The sequence below is a fragment of the Temnothorax longispinosus genome, chromosome 7 (genome assembly GCF_030848805.1).
Source record: "Temnothorax longispinosus isolate EJ_2023e chromosome 7, Tlon_JGU_v1, whole genome shotgun sequence".
In the NCBI taxonomy this organism is placed as follows: domain Eukaryota; kingdom Metazoa; phylum Arthropoda; class Insecta; order Hymenoptera; family Formicidae; genus Temnothorax; species Temnothorax longispinosus.
The window spans coordinates 18059051-18078115 of NC_092364.1; the positions used below are offsets into that span (position 1 = coordinate 18059051).

General features: G+C 41.9%; 1 long non-coding RNA gene across 2 annotated transcripts in view; it reads right to left on the bottom strand.

The window, feature by feature from the left end:
* Window positions 1–826: 826 nt before the first annotated feature.
* The window catches only part of LOC139816601 (uncharacterized), a 101244-nt gene continuing 83005 nt past the window's right edge, over window positions 827–19065 (bottom strand). The window contains exons 4-5 of one of the 2 annotated variants that reach the window (XR_011733044.1): window positions 13172–13233; window positions 827–2130 (exon numbers count right to left, since the gene is read on the bottom strand). This is a non-coding gene — a long non-coding RNA (uncharacterized lncRNA). Of the gene's footprint in view, window positions 2131–10520; window positions 10571–13171; window positions 13234–19065 lie in introns of those variants that run through there. The other variant, XR_011733043.1, reaches the window with a different exon arrangement.

Genomic DNA, 19065 nt, shown 5'->3' on the forward strand with positions numbered 1-19065 from the left:
TTGTACGTATTGATAGAATTTATTGAGTTACATTCGCTTTCTCGACACCTTTCTCGAACGCCAATAAACTTTTTTAAATAGAAAAGGAAGATTAACGGACAAGTTTATTTCAAGCTTCGTCAAGAATATGTCATCGAGAATTTAAAGGTTGATGTCAGATTAAATTTTTGCTAGGAAAAGAAAGATAAGAGAGCTCTATGTTCAAACGTAATGTTACTCTATTCAATTGCTTTCTTTAGCTCCATGTAATTTTATTGATGCATGCGTTTTACACGTATTTGTAGGAAACAAAACAAAATAAAAATTACCATTCCAAAGGTTGAAAAGCAGAATATGCAAAAAAGTAGTTTTATAAAAAAATATGATAAGTTATAAGAAGAAGTCGCATAGTATATTTCGTTATAATAATATCACTTCCTCGAAACCATTATATTTGCTCTTTGCACTCTTTGCTATTAATCTTAGCTCATTAGACACTGTGCTGTCGCGTACAACCTTAAAGAAGCTATATGAATGACCAATAGTAATCAGTGCGCCGTTAAAAATGAGAAACCGAAACACATTTTACGGCGTCAGCTTTCAAGATGATTGGCGTCGCTCGCTCTTCGGCGAAACTTCCCGGCGCACGGGTCCCGACAAGGGATCCGTTTAATTTCAGGAAACCCCATAAAGGTTATACGTTGAGACGACCTGTATGCTCGACGCAGGAAATACGTCCTCGTAAAGTAGAAAAAGTAGAAAAAAAGAAGAAGAGAGAAGCGAGGAAAGTGTAGAGGAGGGATGGCACGGAAACGCACACCGACGCGTGCAATGTTCATCGGGTGTGCGGGCGAAACAATGGCGAAGCGGAGCTAGCCGAGGAGATGAACGGTGAACGAGGAAGACAGGGTGACGGAATAAAGAACATTGCTGTTGGCAAGAAAAAAAAGACAAAAAGGAGCCAAGGGCGAGGGGAACAACGCCGGCGAGCGTATCCCCGGAGCGGGTATTCCGCTCGTCCGGTGACACATGCGTGTGCGTGTGAGGTCAGAGGGATGAAAGGCGCGGATGTGGGTATAAAGTTTCCGGATAACGCTATACGGTTGTCGAGCGAAGGCTGTTGTGAATGGAAAATAGAAAAGGGAAGAGAAGGAGAAAGAGGATGGTAGAGAGCATACAAAATTAGATGAGGATTAGAATATCGCACTTTAATGACTACTAAAAACGGCGCATATACATTTTTGAAAGAGAACACTTTGTTGCTTCTGTACATATATCGTAAAATACTAAGGAACAAGTAAAATTTCCTGAAATAAAAACACTCGTTGGCTTGCAGAGCATGAACATTTCTGGAAAATGTCACAAATAATTTTACATATGTATATAAAACGAAGCATATATACGGTCCATATTTGCTCTTTCTAAAAAGTAGAAAAATTAAACGCTTCTGCATGCAAGAGATATTTTCCTTAAATAATTTCACTATAATATATAGTTAGGATAATCAGTATTTTTTGACATAGACTTATTGTTAGTTCAGAGTCAAATGACCTTATTTAGCAGTAAACGCAGAATGAAAGTACTGTCAAGTTCGATTCAGAAAGATTTACAATTGGCACACGCCATCAACCCTTCCTCGCGCAGAGAAGGAGTACCGGGGGGGTCGACTCCGAGGGTGCTTCGTAGAGTTCACCACGACGCAATGGTTCAAGTGAGGCAAGGCCCTCGAAAGGTCAAAAGTTCGTTCTCTTTGCGTGCGCCCTGCGTAACATCTTCGAGGGTCGACGACGACAGCGGTGCTCCTGTCGCCTGGCAACGCCTGATTCGGCCGCGAAGGAGAAAAAGAGGACATGGAAGACTCGATCCACTCTTTCGCCTCTCCGAGTCCACTCTCTTCTTTCCTAACCACTCCCCTGCGTCCTTTCCTTCCTATACGGGCTTTATTCCCTCGCGTCACTCGACTCATCGCCAAGTGGCGGGCGCCACCTTAATTGGACTGCGGCAATCACCGTAGTCTATAGCCCTCCTTTCCTCCCCCTGCGAGAAGATCCGAGCAAGGGCGGGAGACCGAAAAAGCTTGGTCCTCTTTGAAAGTACCCTTCTTCGAAGCTGCATCTTTCAAAGGCTGTTATCATCGGAGATGACTGCAGCCTGCCGGGATTGCAAATGTCCTTAACTCTTTGAGCCTCATGGCTTCATCGCCAGATTCATGCAAATTTTATTTTAAAAAGGCACAATGAAACGTACAGAAATCAATGATAAAAGTTTCGAATCCAAAATAGAGCATGTTGTTTAAAATATTGGCTTTCTCAAGATGTTCTATTTTTATATGAATTACTTATAAAGGCGTATATTAGGCGTATTCATTTTATAGGTGACGTGTTCATTGAAACGCACTCTTAGAACAGGCGCGCAACCGTCATTTATTTATAATTTATTTTCGTATTAAGTTCTATGTAATTGTAACACATCTTGAATACGCGAAGGGACGTAGTAAAATGCATATGCAAATTTTTATGTTTTGCGTATGTCGCATAAATGCACGTTTTATGAGGTTTGTCAATGCCATAAAGGTATCTCGATCTGCTTTCGTAGTAAACCGCGGCCATAAAATCTCAGATAAGCGTGTGCTCATAATTCCCGCTGTAATCCGACCGTGACTCGAAGAAGATTGCAGCGCTCATAAGTACACAAGTATATGTTACATCATTGCAATATATCTGCATCACAATTTAAATTCTGTGGTTTCGCCTATGTAAATTACTTTATTATAGTAGTATACAAAATCCGTATACTATAGTATCTCTTCATTTACTAAACAAAAGAACTAAATCTTTTCTAAAATTAAAAACGGTCTCTAAATTTTAATGTAAACTTTTGACTATTTGTTTAATGTGGACTGAGTAACTTATATTAAACTTATATTAAAAGAACAAAAAAAAATTCGCCCGCGTGAAGCAATTTTTCGAATCGTAAATATTAAATATCGAATGAATCGCCTATAGAATGTTGAAAGAACTGAACATATTCATTTCATTCTTAATTAACTATCATTGCTAGAGAAAGTAGTAAACAAATATGTATATCAAATAATTCTAATATTTACGTCGAAAAGAACAGAAAAAATAAGCTGTGAAAAATCGAGATCAGTAGAACATTGTGTTTGTCTAGTTACGCGAAAATAGAATGCTGTATTTTAGTCGCTTCGTGACGTTTTTATAGTCGACAAAACGAGACAGTGCTCTCGCCCACGAACTCCCTACGAAGTAATTAGTAAACGCGGTGTCCAGTTTTCATAGCTTTCCGCGCGAGCTTTATCTCGAGGTAATTACACGTCGGATGGACTAATTACACATGTTCACCCGTTAATTTTACATGAATTATATAGCCGGTCGGATTAAAATTTAGATACCTAAATTGTACACGCACGACTCTGCGTGATGGCAACCAAAAGATCATCCAACATGATCTGAAATTCTAAAAACTGGAAAACGAAAAAACTCTTAATTCTAGAGCTAGATGATGAAGTGATTAATCGAGAATGCGATTATCAAACAACCCCCATATAAAATGTAAGAAAACTATTTATTATCAATTATCTTGTTGAAATATTTGCAAAATAAAACTATTCAACATACTTATATCAAATAATGTGTACAATTTAGGGATCAAATAAACATGCTTTCTTCTAATCATATGAACATTTAGTAAAATTATTTCGTATCAATTCAACGTCATTACTATTAAAACAATCCTTGCATACATTTTTTACGTTCAACTGCAGCATTGAAGCTTATCTTCGCAGCAATTTACACAGTTCGATCTCGGCGAATACAATCTCTCCCCAAATCATATCTAGTGTATACGATCTATGTATAATGGTTAAAAGGCATTCTGCCTAGAATTCTCGGTGCACCGGACGTAGCCGACGCGTCTTCGCCGATCGGGGAATCGGATACCGACGTCGAAACCGCCCGGACGTCAGCATGAAAGCGCCGACCATGCACGCGCGGTATTCCCTCGGATTCAATAAAAGCAACGGGGTAGGCAAGCAGATACGGTGCAGCCTCGTAAACGGGTAATCTGCTATTCAGGTCATAACCTAGCACACGTCCCGGCTAGCGGGACGAGGTCGTTTTCCCGGCGGCCATCCCGGATTCCCTTCTATCCAGAGATTCCACGAGGTTCCCGGCGACGCCGAAGGGCCAGGACGAAACACTGACAGAGGCAGAGAAAAGAGGAAGATCACCCTCACTCTCTCTATCTCTTATCCTGGATTGACACCCTCGGTTTATGCTCAGCAACGGCCAATCCCGCGTCGACAAACGCGACCCTCTATAATATCGCATCGGGCGTGGATTCCCAAAGTCCGATTATCGGAAATCTATTACGATTTCGGGAGAAATTTATTGGGGTCACGGGCGAATGCGCTTCGAAATTTTGCCCTTTCCCGAAGAGCCTCTTATTGAAATCCATAATCTATCGCGAAGGTTGACATGATTGATGGCGAAAAGCGTCATAGTGCAATTGATCCGTGATTCAAACGTGTGTATTAATTTGCGAAGAAACATAATATTTTTGCCCTATTTTTACCCATTTATAGGTAATCTGCGCTCTACATATCTCAGTTAAATTTAATAAGAAATTATTATTAGTTGTTTTCGATTTTAGTTATTCGAGGCCTTTAATTTTGAACATATAATAGACTTTTCCGTTCTTTCGCCAAAAACACCTGTAAAAAATCTCCTTGTTTTACTTACCCATCGATTACTAGCTCTTCAGAATTTCATAAATTAAAGTTTGAGTTCAATGATGGTTGCGCTTTGCATTCTATATAATGTGCAACTTAATTACGAAATTAATCACAATATTGAATGCATGAATTGCAGATGTGTTTTTAAGATCGCGCTTAAATTATGTCTTCTCGCAGACCGTTAATAAAAGCGATATGTAAAACAGCAACTTTTTATGCGTACGTTAAATATACTGTGTACCTATACACCAAATTTTTACACTTTCACTTGCTGTCGCCCTGTCCTGATCACGCAGAGACAGGTGCGCCGCTATTTCTTCTTTCAGTCACTAAATATTCAACGATATTCGACACGGACTTAGCAAATCAAAGAAAAGAAGAGATTTTTCAGATCGATACCGAAGCGCGAATATCGAAAATGTGGAAAACAGATCAAGACCCCAATTCTGGAACCATCTTAAAACTTCAGAATCAAGAATAACGATTGAAATATGAAAGTCTTAAGAGCTCTACAATTGGTATTGAAGGATCAATCGTATCTTTTCAGTAGAATAGAATAATAGAATGGATAAATTAGCCGATCAAAATAAATCAATTCTAGTTTAAAATCGATAGTTTTTCTTTTATTTTTTCGGAACAGCTGTCCGTCTTATAAAGATTCGGTGAATGCGAGCAGTTACGCGATGAGTGTTATTACACTACTATAAGCAATTACGATATCACACACACACACACACACACACACACACCACATTGTGCGATATTCATGTACACAGAAGATTCGCCAAGCAAGTATATAGGTACATATAATATACACGGTTTAGAATTGGTTTCAGCCGAGTTACGGGATTCGTGATGCATGCATGTCATAAATGTTTAAGGGTACGCGCAGTTTAACAGGTTTCCATCGATGCCGCTCGTATGTATGGTCGTTCCCGCACACGTATGTATCGCACGCATCACGATATGGCATGTATGTATACGGACTCGCGGAGATGCAACAACGTGCGAGCGTAGGCCGGCTTCAAAGTTGCTAGGCGACCGATCTCTGCACCCTTTCCTCACTGACACCCAGAGCTATGCTAAGACGCGCATGCACCCGTAAATTGCTTCGACTCTATGCACAACGTGATCGCTTAATTTACGCAGTGAAGAGACCTGCTTTGTCAGGACTGATTTTATCATTAAAATCGATATAAGAATTTAAGTCCTACTATTTCGAATTGAGTAATTAATTAACAATAAAACATTTTTTTTTATGACACACTATATATTGTTGTCACAATTGCAGAGTATAGTAATAACATTAAAACTTATTGCAAATTCGTGTAAAATATAAAGTGATAAAATCAAAACGTATTGTAAACTCGTGTAAAATGTAACTGCCCTACATAAGGTTGCTGTTTGGATAAAATTAGAAAAGCGAGGGTACATTGAGACATATTTAGCACTGAATTCTCATTTCGTTTATCAAGAGCTGTTTTGCTAAGAGCACATATTTTACATCATTTATATAACATGATGGTAGATCAATGATATACATATACATATGTATTGTGTACTTTTCCCACATTGCATATTTAAGTGTGATATTATAAATGCATATCTGTACAGTGGATGAGTTGATTTTTGTATCATTTAAGTTGATTCTCGAAACCGCATGGCATGCATAATTTATCTCGATCACAGGTCGGTGAAAGGTGGTAACTAAAATAGAGTTTTCAAAAGTGGGAGACATTTTATGCAAATGCTTTGTAATTGTCATCATGATTTGCGTTCGACGAACTCCAGTATCTTTGCTATTTATAATCTTCATCGGTAATATATAAGCGAGAAATTGAAAATTACCAGAGAAGTGTCATTAAGAGTTAATAGAAACTACGGCAAATTACTAAAACCACTATAAAAGTGCATCTCTAAAATATAGCCATATGTAGTATTTTAAATATTAGTCAGTTTTAAATTTTTCAATATGACAAGAAAGGATAACATAAAAAAATTATTTAAAAATTGTTTGAAAAACGAATAAATAAATTTAAAAATAAAGATTGATGCTGCGCAAAATATCATTTTTTTAAATTTGTTATATACTTGCATTACGAATCCACAACGTTGAATTATTTAATTTTTATTAATTTATACGTTAATTTTATGATTGTCAAAAACAATCATATACATTTTACTTTCTCTATCATTGAAATTTTATTAATAATATCAATAAACAAGAATATATTACTGTGACAAAAATAGATATAATAAAAACACGGCTTTGGAAGAAGTCAACTAAGGTAATAAAAACGCGGCTTTGAAAGAAGTTAATTAAACTAAACTCACAGCATAAATCATTGGAAAAGACGCTATGTTTCGCGTCAGTAAAACCTACAGCGGTTCTAACGATGGAATCAAATTACAATCCTGCGAGTGTCCTTTAAACAAACGGTTCAAATTCTCTTGGAAGTCTTTTATCTCACGCGACCTATGCTTTCCTCCTTCTCTTTCCCATCCGACCAATCCACGTTCCTGCGCCGTGCACATAAACTCCGCAACGGATCAATGTACTTCGCAAGCTCGCTTCCGCTCCGTGGACACGTGCACGTATACGTCGTATACGCACACGCCGTTCGACCGGATCGCACCGCATCGAATAATGATTAATCCAGGATTATCAATGTTTCCTGCCACTTCCAGCTTTCAATTCGAGACAATTAGCTGCACGACTGCCGTCGAGCTTCGGACGCAATCGAGAAACTCGATCGCTAATTCCGGAAATTGGCAATAGGAAACCAGCGTATTCTGCGTATTTTTTGCGGTGACTGCTTTTGCATCTAAAGTGATAAATTATGTCGAGGCAAACTCGTTACTCTCGAACAGATCGAGTACATTTTGATTAGCATAAATCAAGCGCGGAGATAAACACACTCGTGATTGCCATCGGACATTATTTTTAATGCTAAGATTATTTTGAGCTCGGTCCGTTACTTTCCATTGAAGAGTTCCAGCATCAGATTACACATTATCATTGCGTAAAAAGATCAAACTTTCGCTGGACTACTAGAATTGCAAAATTTTCTATACATACGTAATACGTACACTACATAGAAATTAAAAAACGCAAAAATACGGCTAGTCTGCGCGGGGCAATAAAACGTGTGAAAATCACTGGGGACATGCAAACGGCGCGGTCGCATTATACAAGGCCGAATGTTTCGGAGTGTGTCGCGTATCTCTGCCGCGATTCGTATCCATTATAAAACGGAAGGCATCAAAATGCGGGACCGAGCGGCGCGGCGGGACTTGTTGCGGCGATGAAAAATACATCGGAAACATTCATACATCGCGCCGGCGATAAAGGCTCGGCCGACGATTTCGCGTAAATAAAAAAATAGCTCAAACGCAAACGGGGAAGCAAAACAATAGCGGACAATATTTTCGGGCCGATGTCCTTTCGCATGAATAACAGATCGATAGTGCGCAAACCTGTCGACCGCCGCTTCATGTCATCGGGGGCTATCCCACATCCCATCTCGTCTCACCCGCGACTCGTTATTGGTAATAAATCGACAAGCCGGGTACCGCCGGCCACTTCCTACGTTCTTGGATCGTCTCGAGTATCCTACCGTCTCACTCCGTTCTCCCGAGAGAATGCGTTCCTCCTTTCCGCAGGTCCAGGTGAATAACCACCTCGTACCTTCGGCAAGGCCGGTTATCGTCATTAACCGGAATCTTTTCAGGCGGATTCCCCAACCGCGCGGCGCGGCACGGCTGAAGGATCGAGTCGGGCTTGGGTTCGTAAACTTTCTAGGAAATCTGCTGTAATCCGGCAATTGAGACGAGGCGAGCAAGTAAACAAGCTCTGGCCTATTATGAATTGCTTGAAGAAGGGGTTATTCTCGAGACAATTTCGTCATTAAGAGTTTACAGAAACTAGTGTGAGAAATTGAATATTATTTACTGAATATCAAATACACAAAAATGTGCGGCAATAAAGAGCAAATGTTTTCTGAGTTATTTACATTACAGCTTTAAATTTAGTTATGCGGCATATTAATGAATAATAAACGTAGCTTTATATCGCATGAGATGTAGGGCAGGAACCATAATATAATTGTATAATATAATAGTTCTTTTGATACTAAAATTGTGAGAATTAACTTTGGAAAGAATTTACATATTAATAGGATGTTAAGAATTTGTGATTGTGATAAATAAAAGAGAGAATAATTAGACTACATATAACTTTAGACTACATCATATATTATTTCAAGCGATTATGCACGTTAAATTAATAACTTTCAACAAAGATTCTGAACCTTTACGTCAGTTCATAGGATATTCAAGGGCGGAAATATATGCTAAATATGTATATATTTACTGATTTATTAGACAATTATTCCGACACAGCTCGTATGATAATATAATAGAATTAAATGTGCGCTCGACGCGTTCGACGATAAACATTTCAGACAGAGTCGTCTACACTTCTACAGGACCATTAACATTACAAATTCATAACGGTAATCAAATCAGTAAGTCGATTTCTATTCATCTAAGATTTATAGGAAGCAGGTATACCGTCAGGAATATTGCCGCGATACCCAGAGGCAAAGGTGAAGCAGAAAGGTGATCTGCGCGCTTTCCATCTTGGTAGGTAAAATCGGACGAGAGAATCGGAAAGGGTCCGGGCCATAAGTGGTCCAATCTACCGGTCGTGAAACGGTTTCGTGAGGAAGGCGGTGGTCAGGCCGTGCCACAAGGGGGGACGACAGGAGGACGCCGAACAGGCAGGTTGCCGCCCGGGGTCGACGTCGGGCAGGTGCGCCTTTCTCGCGCAGAGCAGGGCAGGGCAGGGCAGACAAAGGATCCCAGAATCCTCCTGGCGGATGGTATTTTGAGCAGAAAGCTGGCTAACAGCAGCGACGCCAAACCCGATGGATTCCGCCGTCAGGCGAATTTCTCGAGCGAATGGCCCAGTCGATGCACGCGTGACCGCTGAACACGATCCGCTATGGAATTTCATGCCATTGTATGGTTGGGGTGGTTGCATCTCGACTCCCTAGAAGAATGGCCGACACGGCCCGGGAGATCATCCGGATATTTAAAACTGCCCTCTGGTCAGGGACAGGTATCCGGATATCATCATTGAGAACTTTTTAATCCTCACTCTAAGGAAACAAATAACGAAGATAGTCTAGAATTCGATCGAATTCGACCTTCTTGATTTAGATAAAATTTAGAAAATTTACCATTTCAATGAAAAATGAATCATGAATCTTGGAAATGATAGAACGCGAATCAATTTTATATTAATGTTTAGCGTAAATTAAAATAAAACAATTTTTTGTGGATTTATTTTAACCAAAGGATTAGAGTTTATTAATTCTTCAATTTTATAGATTAATAATATCGCTACTGAACAAATAATTTTGCTATTGAGTTCTACGATTAGTCATTTCCAGAATAATTGGTCGTCCCACAAGTTATTATTTGCTTCGTTTTTAGGATTTCTCTAAACTTTCTCATTGTTCGTCGATGCTGTTCGGGCATCGATACACCGACTAAATCGCACAAACCTCCGCTCAAAAAGTATACCGATACTATCACCATAGAAAATTTCATCAAAATGACCACGTCCCCCTTATACGCTCGGAAGCATTATCGGCACGAGAGGGTACACCATCATCACGCGCGGAGATTGTTACGTGCCCCGCGCGATCGCTCGATCGATCGGTGCCGGGCGTGACGGAGGATCCGCGCGAGGATAGCGGTTTGCTGCCCAAGCGGCCACGTGCAAACGGATAGCAGCTCCCCTTTCACGGGCGACTTACTCCTCGCCCGGACCTGCAATCAGGGCAAGATTGTAGACATCTGCCGGCCATCTGCCGGCATCAGCGGCCTTCCGGAGGGCCGGCGATCGCCGCTCCTGCCGTCTCTTCTGCGTGCTTCGCGTCCCTCTCATCCGCCCCGCAACCGCGTTCTCGTGGCAAGGTGCACGAACGCGGTCTGAAATCGCACGTACGCGGAGACCCGTCCTGCTCCTTCTTATTGCTCGTCTCGTTGCGCGCGCGCCGGTATTGCATGCGAGCGAGGTGCGATCTAGATTTATAATGACGTAAACGAGCACATGCGGGTACGTGTGTCTTGATGATTCCGATAAATCTCGAATACCCTGTGTCAGCCTTTTCGAATCGTGACGTCAGAGGCGACTGGCGAGAAAATCGCGAGAAAATGTACAGGAATAATTCGCGTGCGACTGATACTCACGTTAGCAACTCGTCGCCTACAAAATTGTCCCACTTCGGCAAGACAGATTTATGCAAAAGCAATAGCTGTCAGTTCGACCGAGGATTTATGTGCAATAATAGAACAAAAGTAGACATGATATTGTCTACGAAAAAACTCAATTCAAGAGCTTGAAAGTTTTAACAATTTTAACAGTGACTATAATGATTAACTGAATACATGTAAAGGTTTTTAATTTCTACGCCGTAAAATTTTCTATATTTTGGATTGTAACACACTTTACTTCTTCAAATTCTCGATATTTATAACATTTTTCTTCGTTTAATGGGTTGTTAGAGCTAAATATGGCATATATCGAATATATCGTCCTAACAAGATCGAGATAACCAATAGCCGAAGTAATCTTATCTGTATTTTCGTGTTACATCGCGTTACAAATCCATGTTTACAAAAATATACGTGTCATGATGTGCTGCGTGCACTCCCGTGGGGAGCAAATGACTTTTGCAATTAACTCGCCGATGCATTATCGTTACCGGCGCAATGATCTTGCCTTGGTGCCGTCAGGCCAGGTGTAAAATCACAGTGCCGCTGAGCACCAGGTGTGCGTAACCTGGAGCGGAGGTGCGGAATCAGTTCTCCGCCAGCCGGCGAGATTAATTTAACGAGCGGCTCGTGCGGGATCATAAACTGCACGGAGGTTAATTCGTAATTAGCTCCCCACGGTCTGTGCGCGATTCTGTAGGATATCTTAAAGGCATAATGCATACGCGTTGGCTGTGCAACGTTTGGGAAGATAACTCGGGAAGATACGATTTCCTCAGCGACAGCATCCCCGATGTTTGCGCCGATGACGTGTACATCAATTAATCAAGGATGTGGATCGAACGCTCAATTTTCTCGCGAAAACTTTGATTAATTGCGGACAACTCGGCCTCATCGGACGTCGCCAATCTGACGTTGTAGTCATGCGTTGAAAGTCGTTAAGGAACGAATGATAGATCGTCAAAGCGATCACGAATATGCTGCAAAGAAACATTTGTCGCGCTCTTCCCTTACTTATTTCTCTAACGCATAAATGTTTCTCGAACAACTTGGATAACGAGGATAAGATAATGGAGCTTAATGAGAATGTGAGAACGCCTCTCGCGTTCTTGCGACAGGCTCTTGGCTTCGTTCTTTCGTGCTTTGTCGTTCTTTTCGGCGATCGGCGATTATTCTTGCCGCCGACCTTACCCGGTATCCCTGTCACGCTTTTCCGAATCTATAACCCGAAGGTCGTGTAATATATTCGTGACTGGCGACATCGTGGCGACCGACACAAATAAAGAGCAGACAGACGGACGGACGGACGGACAGACGAATGGACAGACAGGGACGGTGCTGTATTTTTAGACTTCTAACCACGCGGCCACGGCAGAGAACGCCGCATTACGCCGCCACGAGCTCGCCAAAGTGAACACGTAGGACACGTAGGTAATAACATTAGGGGATTACTATGTATCGTGAGAGGGTATAAAAAGTCACGTGTTTTAACTCAGACTGCAAATATTCCGTCTAATTTGAAGCTAATTATCTTTCAGAAAAATTTTCTAAAAATCCATTATCTAATTACACGAAATTAATTAATATCAAAAATTATTCCACCGAGCTAAACTTCGAGGTAATAAAACATGTTACTCTCTTCAGTTAATCAGTTAATCTAATATTGCTTAATTTAAATAATTGCAACTCGTACTTTTGACGTCGCAATCTTCAGACAATCTTTTAAGTTAGTCCTTCAATATATCCATGTGAGACATTTATCTCGTATCATATCCTGTAAAGGATTCATGGAAATAGCGTGTGCAAAATTCCACTCTTCATTCCGTCACTCGGTACTTTCCTTCTAAAGAATAATTTAGAAAATTGAAATTATGTATGGCCTAATTAGCTCTAGATTTGTGACAATCTGTCTGATTCATTCCCGCATAATTGCGTAATCGTAGACGTTTCGATGGCGAGCGCGTAAGGAACAGGAAATTCGGGATGTCTCCAATTAGCATTTCACTTGTCTGTATTCATCGTCGCGTTACATAACAGCGTATAATATAGCTCAATAGATCTTAGCGAAGTCGCTCGAGCGCGCTACGAGGTGTAATACCCCGGTAATTCGCGCGGGCAATGGGGACACTTACGGCATACTACGTATATACATACCCTACGTGTGTGCACAAATCGTCCGCCGTCGTCATCGTCGTCGTTTGTGTGCCGAGTACCGCCTGGAAGAAAAACCTCAATTTAGTTTATAGTGTCAATTGAATGAACAGACGGGGTACGTGATTTATTTTTAGACCTGCATCACAGGGGGACCCCGCTGCATTAAACGGTTACGTGTGTGCACGGCTCATGCACGAACGAGCTCATCTCTGCGCCGCGCTGGCGACGACAGCATCATCGGCGAACGCAGAGAGCGACGTCACACGAGAGATGCTCCTGCGATTATTACGTCGCCCAGCGCAATTTTCATTTCCTCGGCCATACGAAAATAATTAAATGACTTTCTACCTTATTGTTAGCCGCGTGCGCAGTATTTTCTAAAATACTATAGTTATTTCAAATTATCAAAAACATTATTTTCCCCATTTATCATGATAAAATCACGGTTCTCTTTTAGAAAAAAAGAGCGCAAACGTCGCAAACTGGAATTATATATTCCCCTGAATGTTTTAGTAATGCAAATGCACGTTAATAAAGTTTTTTGTTAATTTTATAATATCATAAGTACATGATGCAAGTACTATTTTCGGATTCTATAATTTTTAATCGCATATGGCGATCAGTTGTGTATTCAATAATCGATTAAAATCTAAATCACACTGAACTTTATTTGCGTCGAAGCTATAAAACGTTTAAAAGAAGTCGTTTATATCACTAACTATTACACCGTCAATACAGCGTTTCGTTTTGTCAAGCCAATCGAGAATCTGTTCGAGCTTCGGCTCCGAAAGATGAGAGCGACAGATTGCATTTCTGTGAAATCCGCACCGGGTGCTGGAAACGCTTAGGATTTGGCATGAACTTGCGCCGAGGAATTCCAAGGGGGAAATGGCAAACTCTCGAGTTTAAGTAATAGAGGTTTAACCCTCTATGGCCGTGACGAGGGATTTACCTCGATCCTCAAGTGGCGTTCACAACATCGCCGCACGAACTACTAACACAGACCCTCCGCGCAGCAACTTGCTCATCTCGCGCAAAGATCGATAACTTGTGCAGTTATTACGAACTTCTCCACCTTCGTTAATCCTCAACCTGCTAAATCTACTCTTCCAACAGCAATTTTATGCTGCTGGTCAAAATACAGAGTGGTAAATGTTGAAAATTCAACTTTTTTTTTCTTGCGCGGTTTTCGGATTATATTCGATGGGACGGTCTTCGGATCAAGAGACACGGTAGTGTCTCGCGCCAAAGTACACGCGAAGCGAGACCGCACCGTGACTCTTTTACGCGAACGCACGAGTTGCAAGTACCCGAGATTATATTCGACGGGATCCCTCGAATATTCCGGTTCCCGAACGCGAAAGATTATAAATGAAAAGAACCTGCCGTAAAAATGCGGCTGCGTCTAAATTAGTATAATATTTCAGTTCTTTGGGAATTTTTCATTTTTCACAAGTTTAATAAATTACTGAGGCTTATCTTCATAAAAATCTTAACGATAATTATAGTATTTACGTCATAATTCTGTAATATAGAAGTCTCCCTTAAATATACCGAAATATACGTAAAAGAATCGACCTCCCCCCTCGCTACAATTTCAATCTCCGTCTTACGCCGCGTCGTTATTACCGACACCCTTCAGGCAATCGGCTCTTCCGCCTCAATCCTTTCGAGTTAATGACCGCGAATGAAATCGGAGCACTCCGCTTACACCGAGTTTCCTGTATGTATAACGACCTTAAAATAAAGGGCGGAGATCTCCGAGAGAAGAGAAGGGAACGAAGAAAGGAAGGAAGGAAGGAAGGAAGAAAGGAAGGAAAGCGCTGAGAAAGGACGTACGACGTCCCAGCCCTTTCGCGGCGACCGGGCAGGATCGATGGAGCGCGATTGAGGGTCCTCGAAGACAGGATCCGTCCTTCGACCTATATACCACCCGCCCGAAAGCGCGCGCGCACGTATAAAAACCTGCGCGGCCTGTCGACTTCCGGTCCCCCGGACGCCCAATGCAGCCGGGGCTTTAAGCTCGCTCCGGGGAAGCCTCGGGAGTTTTTACGAGCGCAGTTTATGGAAGCAAGCCAGCTGTGCTCGCGATAAACCCGCTGTACCTATCTACGGTGTGTGCACACGCATTCGCACGAAAACATACGGGGCACATACGTGCACACAAAAACCCACACACAAATGCGTGCATTCGAGAGCAGGGCGCTGTGCACACCAACGAAAAGCGCACCAAGCGCGTTCGAATGCATCGCGGATATATGCACATATGGATTTCGCAGGTAGATACACGAATCACGCACACACATATAAAATCGCAACACACAACCACATAGGAACGTTGCATCGAGCATGCATGTGCGTTGCCCGAGCCGCGTCGCTCGCGCGAATGGTTGCGCCGCCGCGCCGTGCCAAAAACTTCCGTTTACGATCGCACCGAAAATGTTGATTGGAGCATCGCGATGTGAGCGACGCGTGACGCTGAAACGTTACCGTTGGATTTATCGGCGTTTATTCCTCTCGCACGCGTTTACGTTCGCAAGGTACAGTTAAATAAATCGAGATTTTTAGATCACAAAAATACGCCGGTCTTTAGAAAGGTTTTTCGCAAAATGCAAAATAGACGTGATCTATCTCAAAAACATTTTGCGGTACAATATAAATTACGGGCATGTAAAAAGTATGACTGATAATAATATAAAAAATATTGTGAATTATTGCTAATATTAAAAAAAAAATTTATTGGAAAAGCCAGCGCGCACAAAGACAAGGAAGATCGGGTGAATCCCTGTGCTTGGTGGCGCGAAAAAAATCAACAATCTCCGGCTTAACGCCTCCCGTTGCTTTCGTCTACTTTCTCGCGGAATGAATGACTTTAAATCCCGCGTTCGTGGGAGCTCCCGTGTTCGAGTGGGCGGTGAATGGTTGTATTCTTTGGTGTTAGTGGAGGCCGCGCGACGACCTTTCAACCGCACCCAGCTTGAGTCGCTGTTAAGACCCATGGGAGGAAATTGACACGAGCAGTTCTCTCAGGAAATGATCCGCATAAGCGATATCGGATCAAGTTAAGCCTCTTACATATTGCTTGCTCGTGCTAAAAAAGGCATCATCGGAGAGTCGCTCGTCGTATTTCGTGCGGGAGCTGATTAATCGCGCCCAACCGGTTATCGCTGTCGCAATTGCGGCGCATGAAGAAAAAGTTCCTCGGCGTATGATAAAGCGACGATAATCGGCGCATACGAAATTGTCCGCGCGTAACGCGTGACGCGGATGATGAGGACGCGGCCGAGCGCGTTTCTATACGGCACGGGATTTTATCGAGGGGATTAAACGACGCCGACGGAACGCACGGCGCACGGGGGTGGCGGACGACACGTTTGACCGAAATGTAAATTCGGTCACGTCGAATTAAACCGACCGTCCTGCAGGCGCCAGTCGCGCTCGATGCGCGACGCGAGGGCGTCAATCACGAATGCACGAAATGTGTTTTCAAACGCGATTGACGTCAAACGACACGCACACCGAGCCTTCAGAATTTAGCGAATAATTCCGCGCGATATCGCGCTCGAAGAGCGCGTCCGCCACATTCCTTCCGTTAATATTCGGCCGACGTGCTTTTATAAATCCGGGATTTTATGTTTTAATTGCGCTTATTCTCTCGCTGCACATTTAAGTCTATAAATAAATAAATATATATATATATAGAACAATGAAATATTAATCAATATGAAACTATTTTTTTTGCAAGAATATAAATTTCACAACTGGATAATTTTAGCTATAATAATCTCGTTATCCTTTTCATCACTCTTTTCTAATAATTAATATGGATTATTAATCATTAGTCATTATTCATATATGTGACGTGCTCGACTTTCCGCTATATTTCGCCAGATGAATAAATTAATTAATAAAGAAGAAGTTTATGATGCTCGATGGAATAAATAACGCACCACGAGGAAATTCTAAGCTCCTGGCATACGTTCGATACTTAAGGATCTTGCACTCTGCGGCAACAAATTTCGGTGGATTTACTCCATTATTTACGGCGGGCGCAATTGACGGCCACGTCGTTGGCATAGGTATCCGAATTTGTCTTCGCGGGGACACGAAGACGAGTCGGAAAAGAAATATAACCCGGCGTCGGAGCCAGAGGAAGCCGGGGGATTCTCACGCATGAGAGAGGGATCGTGACGGAAGGTCACGCTGCATCTGCGACGAGGCGGACTTCGCTCTCTCGGGACGGCTCCAAAAAGTATGCACATACGAAAGCCGCTCTATTTACGAACAGGGTGAGAGCAAAAAGATCCTTCCCACCCGCAGAAAAGTAAGATAAAATTAATATTGTTTTTATTTGATTATTATTAATATCGCCATCTTCGGAATGCAAAACGTATTTTGCGAATAAATGAACTATATTTTAGGAAATAAAACGCGAAATTAAGCGATTTCTCTTAATCTTCCCTCGGAACTTCGAATTTAAACTCCAAAGCGTTTAACTGTAAGATCTTTAGACGCTTTCAAGTTTGCAAAATATCGCGACGTTTTTAGATCGGAATAATTCGATAAAGTTCTGTCGAAAGTATAATTTCTCCGGATACGAAACATCGACGAATCGCAAAGTGGCGACATTTTCTGGAACGTTCACATCGGCACGCGGTGGCATCTTCTAGAATAGATAGAATCCGCATGTCAGTTAGCGGCTGCCAAGTTAAGAGAACTTACGTTCCAGCTTCGCTACGTACGCTCTCAATTAAATACCGTCATTTTGGAATCTGACAAGCGCCAGGAATAAGCGCACGATCCCTTGGAGAGATTTTGCCTCGGATTTTGCGGTTGCGTCTATATCCAAGTCCGTCCGAGAACGAGGCAACTTAATTCCGACCTACCCAGAGAATTTTCCTGGCTTATTTAAACCTTTCATTATTGTTATTTCCGCTTATTGCTTTTACTTTCGTATTATAAAGCTATTTAAAGAAAAAAAAACATTGTGTAGTAGTTAATTGCGAAGTTTGGAGTCTTCAGCAAGAAGAAAATCTCAAGTTCTTCTCGAAACATACTTTCTGTTAAAAATTTCTCATAGAACTGTTCGACGTATGCAAAAAATACGCAACGATCGGGTGACAAGTTGAATTACGATCGATTATCCGGTAATGCAAATGCGATCGAAAACAACCGCGGTTTATCGGATCACACGGTGAGTATTGCCGACGTTGAGAGGAAGATGTGAGACAGGACAGATGATGGTACGCCAGCAGGCAGAGATCTCTCGCGTCTCTCCGATCTTCTCCGTGACACCGCCGGTTTTCTCCGCGCCACGGTGTCCATGTGTTACCGTACGGACACGTGCCACCGCGCGTATGCGTACGTGTGTTATCGGCACTGGCCGAGACAGGTTGACTATCGGACGTTTTACATCGGCGGGGGAAAAGCCGTTCGATTAGACGGTTCTCCGCGCGCGGACGAATTATGCAAATCGCGGGAAACCGGTCCCCGCAGTAATCTCGCGCCGCACGCGGCATTATCGCGGGGTTCTCGTCGGGGTTTTTAATCGATTTTAAAATAAACCGACCGATTAACGAAAGATAACGGAGGCGTGTCAAAGGGTTAATTGAATCGCTCGAAATTTATCGGTAGATCGGCCAGCAATCCCGCAATCGGCTTTACAGACTTTATTCGCGCGAGTTATAGGCAAGGGAATATACGGAGTATATTAAAAGATCGGATTTTCTCTAATATGATGCGCTTTCCGTTGAATTTTTGTGAGAATTTTTTTATTTAAAAAAAAAAGCCGGTCTAATTAAATTTTTTTAGCAATAAAAGTTTGATGAACGAAAATTAATATAATAAAACTTTATTTTTCTCTTATTTTAAATACATTTCCATTGAATAAAATT